The sequence below is a fragment of the Adiantum capillus-veneris genome, unplaced genomic scaffold (assembly GCF_014529385.1).
Source record: "Adiantum capillus-veneris isolate H3 unplaced genomic scaffold, ASM1452938v2 Hic_scaffold_882, whole genome shotgun sequence".
NCBI classification, from domain to species: domain Eukaryota; kingdom Viridiplantae; phylum Streptophyta; class Polypodiopsida; order Polypodiales; family Pteridaceae; genus Adiantum; species Adiantum capillus-veneris.
Window position 1 is genome coordinate 40,728 of NW_028221854.1, and position 8,916 is coordinate 49,643.

The following is an 8,916-nucleotide window of genomic DNA, read 5'->3' on the forward strand; positions in this document are numbered from 1 at the left end:
CCTCAAACTGCCATTTGAAATCTGTAGCAGCCAAACTCAGATCGGCAATGCAATAGGGAACTTTGCTCAAACACCTCCCTCTTCCCCCAAACCAAGTTGTCTAAAAAAGCAGATGACATGGGCAAACCTCCTATCTCAATTCCATTTTCAAATAGTGTACTTGAAGAAGACACAAATGTGGTTGCAAATGCCTTGTCTTGCAAAGCCACAAATATTCGTTGTTACAACAATGCATCATCAAGCTTTCAATAAGATGCGGGAGCAGTATGCTACAAACCCAGATTTTGGTGAGATCTTCGATAGGGTATAGAGTGAGAAGACAATTTCAAAATATTCTCTCGAGGAGGGTATTTGATGCGGAAGACCATGTTGTGTGACACATTGTCTTAGGCGAAAGGCGTGAAGGAGTGTCACAATCCTCCTTTTGTTGGGCATAGGGGCATAGAGACAACACTCAAGGATGTTGAGCGTTACTTCTACTGGCTTCATCTCAAGAAGGACATGGATGAATTTTTGCCACTCGCATAGTGTGTCCAAAAGTGAAGTATGACACGCACAAAGCGACATAACTCCTACAACCTTTACCTATTCCAAATTGACCATGGGAGAGTATAGCTATGGATTTCATTTTTAATCTTCCCAATACTCAAGGTGAGCATGATGGCATGTGGACTATCATGGATAGATTCAAAAAATAGGCTCATTTCATACCATTGAACAACATTGTAAACACCAATCATTTGGCAAAGTTGTTTGTCACGAACAAGTTCTCGAGAGTAGTGTGTGAAAATGTGGATACTTTACTCAAACTTTCTTCATCACTTCATCCACAGATTAATGGGAAGTCAAAGGCAAACAAACTCAATGAAACTAGACTTATTAAAGTATTCTCTCTTTAAAAATAATTCTTAATGGGTGGGAGAGATATTTGCCATTGTTGCAGTTGACTTACAACAACATTGTTCACACATCGATGAGGAAGGCACCATTTGAAATTGTCGAGGGTAAGGTTCCGCCTATCTTGTGTACCAAGAACAAGATTTTCCAAGCATATCACTTTGTACAGTACCTGGAGACTACTTTTGTCAACATTAAGGAGGCTTTGCAGAAGTCTCAAGCATGGCATGAGAAAGAAACGGATTAGCATCGACACCCCCCAATTATCCATGCACAACTCTTTAAGGCATGACGTTGTAAGGCATGGTGCCTAGTGGCCTTCTCAATGCCACTAATAGAGGCCGGACTTTTCCCATGAAAGACCCAACCAAAAAAAATTGCGAGGCTAATTACTGACGTGGCACCCTATCTGTGCCGCAATTCACATGGCAACCCGTACACGGATTTTAGGTGCAGCTTTTACGAGGTTTCCTGTTAGGTGCAACGGAATGACTGTTTGCGCTTTGCTCAAGATGAGTGCTCCGAACTGTGCTCAAGGTTCCCTTTGTTCTTATGGAAGGTAGAGCCTTCCGTTCTTAATGAGAGAATGCTATGATCACAAACAAAGTGAATGGACACTGTGCGTGCAAGTGTATGAGATTGAGAGATAGAGAGAGAAGAAAGGTACGACACCAGAGACGTTGTAAAACCCTCCTCTGAAGGCCCCACTCTCGTCGACGAGAGTGGTCTACTTATGATTGCACAATCTGGCACAAATGGTATGCATGAGACTGATGCAAGTCTAGGCTATGTCGACGATGACGACGGTGATGACGAAGTCGACCTAAGGGCTGAAATCTGCAATCTTTCTACTGCTGTCCAAAATCGCTATGGGCTGAAATCTGCGACTAGTCCAAAACCCTGATTTTGGGGCTGTTTTCGGTGGGTCTTTGTCGCTGAAAATCTGCAGGTTTAGGGCTGAAAATAGAGGTCTCTTAAGGCTGAATTCTAATGGTCTTATCGGGCTGAATCTGCTACACTTTAGGTGAAAATTGCCGGTCTTTATCTGCTGCTGAAAACCAAAAACGCCAGGGGATCTGATCATCAAAAACGCTAGCAGTTGTGGTCCTTGCAAAAACGCTAGGTGCTGGGTACTGTTGGCGATGCAGATCTGATGCAAAAACGCCAGGCTGGGGATGCTGTGCAAAAACGCTAGGTGAGGGAATCTGCTGCTTGGAGGGGAAAGTCCACGAAGGTTCTTGTGAGAAGTTGCCTGCTGAGCTTGGCTCCTATTGCCTCTTCTGCCATTTAGTGCTAGCTTTGGTTTGCTTATATATTTTCTTAGCAAAATTGCCCTACCTACTTTTGTTGGAAAGTCACTTAAATTAATAAGTGAAAAATGTCAAAAATAGGGAAAATAGGCTAAATGCATTGGAAAATTCCCCTGATGGAATCTAATGGATTCTGGTGGGAATACTGATGATCATGCTGTGTGCAACCAGAGGATATGCATCTATACTAAGTACTGGGCATGCACGGTCTACGAATAGACTCACAAAAAGTGCAAGATCACTTCTAAATCTAGACTGATTGAATTGACTGAACCCTGATCATGTTGTAGCTTGTTCACGGTTACATAGGGTTGGATGTGTCACGTGACATTTCCATTGCCTCCTCAGAATCTAGACACATACGGGATCAAACCTCGTACCGAGGAATTGGGAGGAATAACAGAAAGTTTTCAACAGGGGATGTCTACAAGACGGAGTACCGACGTCAGCTGCACGTTGACACACGTGCCAAACGAATAATCGAGTGCTCCAAGGACTCAAATTACGTGAAGTATTGGAAGAATCACCCGCTTGATGAGGTTCACTCTCAATGGCATGATGCTACCACTCACCTCTCAAGTGGGCTATGAAGACTAAAGCAAAGCCCAGTGCAGAAAAGCAGAAATTATACTCACAAGAAGAGTTTGACAACGCTTTTGAACAAAAAGTCAATCACTTGATGAAAAACAAAAAGCACTCTTGGAAGAATAGAAAATCACAGGATTATTCCGGTTACCTAGGCCAGAAATCAACTTTCGAGGAGGCTAGTGATCCAAGAAGCACGTACACCTCAAGGATAACCCTGGACCCAAGTTCTTTGTCTTCATCTTCAGAAAGTCCATAGAGTTCCTCTTCCTCCGATTCCAATGAGGAGGAAAAGAGGCAAAAGAAAAGGAGAAAGACTAAGAAAAGCAAGAAAAGCGAATCCAAGAAGTATAGAAGCACAGAAAGCATTCTGCAGTTCCGAGAGCACTAGATTTCTCTTCAAATAGCTCGAACAATGATTCTCGTACCTTCGCAACTATCTACAGTAAGAAGTAGAACCACCTTATGAGACCGACTTAGTATGACTATTTGGAAAAGAAGAAAAAGAAGACCAAAGTGTTCAAGGATGGGGGCCAAGCCAAACGGTCCGACACGTTTTTAGGTTTTAAGGATGCCCAATGAGCTCTCGCCTGCATGCAACAATTTGACACTACTTCCACTAGGTCCTTTGAAGCCTCCAAAGTACGAAAGGCGGCATCTTTTCTTAAATGTAATGCTCAATTGTCACAAACTGCTGACGTGTCAAGCCATTGAAGACCCAGAGGGTCAGGACTTTCGAAGCCTAACCCTTGCCAACATGCTGATCCCTGTAAAGGGGGGCTTAAATCCTAGTAGAAGCAACTTACGGTACCCCATCTGATGGGACCTAGCCCAAAAAATAAGACAGACGCACACACAAACCCAAATTGCGTAGAGCCAAATGATGACGTTGTCAGTCCTCCCAAGGACAGACAAAGCAAGATGGCGTTTCTAGAGTCCACAAAGTATCTGTAGTTTCTCCTCGACGAGCTTCGCGACATTCTTGCAAAGCATCCTCAGCATACTCTCCCAATTCTGCAAATCTTTCAGCAGTACTTCAATTACATGTTGTCGCCTCATGTTCTTCCTCCTCCTCTGGCATCAGAAAGCACAGGGGCTTCAAATCGACGACCTACCCAGCCTTCAATTCCGATCGGGGAAGTTTTTAGGAATATGGTTCAATCACCTCACGTGTACTCGGTGTTGTTGCTAAATTGGCTTTATCTGACATAAAAATTAATTCTAAATGAATTATTGGCTTTATAAGTGAGAGGGTTTTCACGCTTGGAACACAAGGAAAAATAATTCTAAATGAATTATTGAAATTTTAAGTGAGAGGGTTTTTCTCACCGGAGACATCCGAGTACAGATATTTCTAGTGTGTCATTCAGAGTAATGACGAGAGCACTATGAAAGGGAATATCTGTAAGGCCACTAAGAACGGGTACTTCTGATGCGTCACATCGAATGGGTGACAGGGAGCATCGAGAAGAAGTATCTGACCATCCAGGAAGAACGGACATCTCTGATGCGTCATAGGATGGGTGACATAGAGCATCGTGAAGGAGATTGTATCGTAAGTTCGGTAGGAAAAGACTAGGTGATGGGTATTCCTGATGCGTCACAAGGTGGGTGACGGGTGCATCGGAAATGAAATATCCATAGTCAGGAGGAAATTCCGAATTGTGTTAGAATTGTGCAAAGGAAAAGCAAGCACTTGAATGAAGATGGGTTCAAAGGAAACTTTGAGGAAAAACTGATGCTTTCTGAGAAAGCAGGATTGCTTTTCGGGAAAGCAAATGCTTTCCCGCGAGGAAGTCTACGTCTGCATTGCAGGTTAGCACTCCTTGAGCCTAACCCTAGCCAACCTGCTAATCCCGGTTGAGGGGCCTAAACCCTAGTAGAAGCAAAAGAAGGAGTGACCAACTTACAGGTTCTTGTTGAGTGGCCTAAAAATACAAGGATGTTAGGATTTAAAACTTCTAACCCAAACCAACTTACAATACCATGACCCAGTGGGGACGATAGAAATGGGACAGTCCTGAACCAACATTTCTCCTTAACTCACCATCTAGGTACTACAGACGCGTGATTGGGTTTGAGAGGGTCTAGTAACGGGAGTGTCCCCCTCCGTTCTTCAATGCAGAGCTAAATGGGGAGCCCGCCACGCACAAGGACTCTAGAGCCAGGTGAATCGGGGCACTCGGCTCACATGTGGGGCTCCCCGCAGGGCCATCAGCGGTTTTCATCAGCGAGCGTCAGCAAGGCGCTACACACAAACCGCTTGTCCGAATTTGACGTTTAGGTACTCCACGCGGAGGCCTTGATGTCCTCTTTGAGATCAGTCATGCACATTCATGAACGTGCGTTTGAGGCGCTCCTCATTCGCAACCAACGGCTGTCGGCAGATTTCGGCCCGGCCTAGATAGAGATGGTCCAAGGCATTTTTGGCAATTTTTCAAGTTTGCCCAAGATGAGGCCTAACCCTAAAAATAAAGCGCATGCACACACACATCCAACTTTGCATATAGCCAGATGATGACATGGCAACTGTATGGACAGTCCGCGTTTTGCAGAAGTGCAACCACATGGCATCGTTGTATGGACCAGCCCATAGAGCACATATTTTTGAACCCAAAGCTTTTAGAAGGGTTGTTTTTCATGTAATTGCTTTTGGATAGGCCAAGGGCATTTAAATATGTTGCGTGGACTCTCTCTCACACTCTACCGCGTGGAGAAGCAGAGCAAGCCACAGAGTTGTACCCTGTTGAAACAATATAAAGAAATACTAAAAGGGGCACCATCGTTTGGGGCCATTGCAGTCTCGGAGTGGAACTTCGCCACTCCGTGTCATGTGGATTCTCTCTTTCTTTTCGTTCAATTGTTGAAAGTGCTACATCTATCTCAAACCGTTCTTTCAATTGGTACGCAGTGCCGTTCTGTTGCATCAATCATGGTAGTTGACCTTGCTCTTACATAAGAAAGTTCCCAAAACATGGGTAAAGTGTCAAAGGTGCAACGGAAAAGGGTGAATCGGGTGATGAACTTGTCTGTAACCGCGAGCAAACCTCCTCTCCATACCAGGCAGCCAATAGATCTCGGATCTATTGCGATGGATCTCCTCGTCGTCAAGCTCCTAGCACGTACCGCCCACCAAACGGGCACGGAAACTCGCCGCACAAGCAATGCCACACCGAGAGGGTATGCACACGGCAAAGGGAAGGTAGCACTAGCAAGGGAGAGACTTGAGAGAGATTGCTGTAGAAAACGCTGGAGGGAGAGAGAGAGAGAGAGAGAGAGAGAGAGTGAAGCCGCACACACAAAATGCTAGCAAGAGAAAAACGCTAGAGAGAGAGAGAGTGTGCCCAAATGCTCAAGCTCTCCAATGATCGCAACACATGCCAAAAGTACAAGGGGAGGGGTTGCATATATAGGCAATTCCCAGAATATTGCCCTGCCTACTGCAAAACCCCACGATCCTGATAAATGGCTAATAAATACTAATAAATATGTAAACTCACTAAAAGTGACCGATGTAACAAACTGTTGACGTGTCAAAGCCTAAAGAATGGAGCCAACTTACAGATGTGGCCGAGGGGCCTAAACCCTAAGCAGAACAAGTAACAGAAGAAGTCCTACCAACTTATGGGGACCCCGTTCGATGGGGCCCCAAGTGACATAAAGGATTAAAATAAAGCAAGACCCGCACACACACAAATACTGATGACATGGCAGATTTTCGAAAATTGCGTTGGCATGATGACGTGGCAGGCTGTACGGATTTCCGTGATTTATACTGACAGCTTTTTGGCTTTGCTTTTGGACCAGATGCTTTTAAGTTTGAAGGCTTTTTACTGTAAACTGCCTTTTAGGCCAAGGGCCTTTAAATATCAGGTTAGGGGTCATTCTCTGGCATGCTTCCTGGCGAAGGTGCAGAGTCTGGAGTGCCGGCTTGTCCTGTGTTGATGCAATATAAAGAAATACCGAAAGGGGCGCCAAGGTTTGGGGCCAATACTCTCTGGGGTGGAATTCCGCCACTCCGTGTCGCGTGTCGTCTCTCTCTCTTTCAGTTCAGTTGTTATTGAAGTGCTAAAAGTCTATTCAGTTTGCTCTTTTCTATTGGCACGTGGTGCCCGTCTTGTGACAACCGGACACACATATTTAGTAGCTGAACTCCAGAGCACTCAAGACTCTTAACCCCCGGAAAGTTGAAACCCTACGAATAAGGGTCCCGCCTTATGCTAACCTACCGGGTGAGCAACACCGTGGAGTGCATCGCCGAGAACAAGTATGTCTACCTCATATACGTCCGAGCACAGCCACAAAACAGCCCGCACTCCCTAATCTACTCCTGGGAGATATTGGAGCTACCATCGGACAGGAATTTGAACTCTAACGCCAACTCTCAGCTCCTGGACGGGAAACGAGTCCAAGGGAGCTGGCATGAGAGGATAATGTCGCATGTGGAAGAGGTTTGGTGAAGATATCGGCAGGGTTATCAGAAGTCGGGATGTACTCTAGGCAGATAGAGCCATCCTTGGTCTTCTCACGAACAAAATGGTACTATATCTCTATATGCTTGGTTCGGCCATGAAACACCGTGTTCCTCGCAATGGCTATACAACTCTGGTTGTCGGATACATGATGGTCGTCTGCTAGGAAATCCAATCTCCAAAAGTAGCCTCCGAATCCACACTGACTCACTTGTAGAACTGCAAACAGTTCGGTACTCTACCTCTATGGAAGATAAGGCAATTGTAGGTTATTTCTTGTTGTCCATGAAACTACTCCTGAGCCAAAAGAAAAGGTGTAACCTGTAGTCAACCGTCGTCCATATAGATCTCCATCCCAATCAGAATCACTCCATTCTCATACAGTGATCTAGGAGTCTGTACCTCCAGCCCCATAATGAATGCCTAATGTCTTGGTCGCAGCGTAACCGCGAAACATTTCAGACCTGAAACGTTCACCCCGAAACGTGGCGTTTCACCCTGAAACATTTCACCCTAGGCTAAGGCCTCACTGAAACGTCTGACCGAAACGCCAATTTTGTGTATATATAGAGTTATGTATCGACAAAATAGGTATTCACAGTGCAGTGAGTAGAGACACATGCTATGTTAACCTTGAAATAGCATCTCTAAAGAAATTTTTTATTTCACGCGTTTCACTCCAGGCGTTTCACCTTGCAGGTGAAACGTTTCGGCCGTTTCCCGTTTCAAGCCTGGTGAAACGCGTTTCGCGGTTACGCTGCGAAGTTGGTCGCCTTTAAATACCGCATAGTCCGAAAAGCTTATTGGACATGTGACTTGGCAGGTTTCCGCATGAAAGAACTGAGAAGTCCCACCGAGAAACTGACATCAAACCAGGTGTTGCGAACCCAAATGAGAGAACACCCAATTTCGAATAATTTGTAGCATCTGCTACATCTGGGGAATCATATTGTGACAACTTTTGATTGGGATCCATAGGGGTTGAGATAGATTTGCACTCCGTCATACCAAATGCTTCCAACAATTCTTGGATATAGCACTCCTAAGAGAGAAAGATGCCCCCCTCTATCTGCCATATCTCCAATCCAAGAAAGTAGTGAAGCAAGCCAAGATCTGCCATCTCAAACTCCTTAGCCAAGGTCTCCATAGTACTGCGGATGTGCTCAACATGGCTACCTGTAATCACAAGATCGTCCACATAGAGGATAACAAGTGTCACTAATCCTCCCTCATGGTAAATGTATAAATCTGGGTCTACAAAGGATCGTCGAAAGGAGTGTCGTAGGAAGAAAGAGTCTATCTTCTGGTACCACGCTCGAGGGGCTTGCTTCAGACCATAGAGAGCCTTTAGCAACCTACAAACCATGTCTGAGAAGTCTGGATCCTCAAACCCTAGAGGTTGCTCCAAATACACTTCCTTTTCTAAATCACCATTGAGAAATGCCGAAACAACATCCATCTGAAAAACCAGCCACCCGAAAAAGGCAGCAAGGGCAAAAACTATCCGAATGGTTGCCATCCTTGTAGTCGGTGCAAAGGTTTCGTCATAGTCTACACCACGGTTTTGAGAGAAGCCCTTGGCAACTAGCCTTGCCTTGTGCTTGTCCAAAGAACGATCAAATTTGTACTTGGTCCTGTAGACCCATTTTACA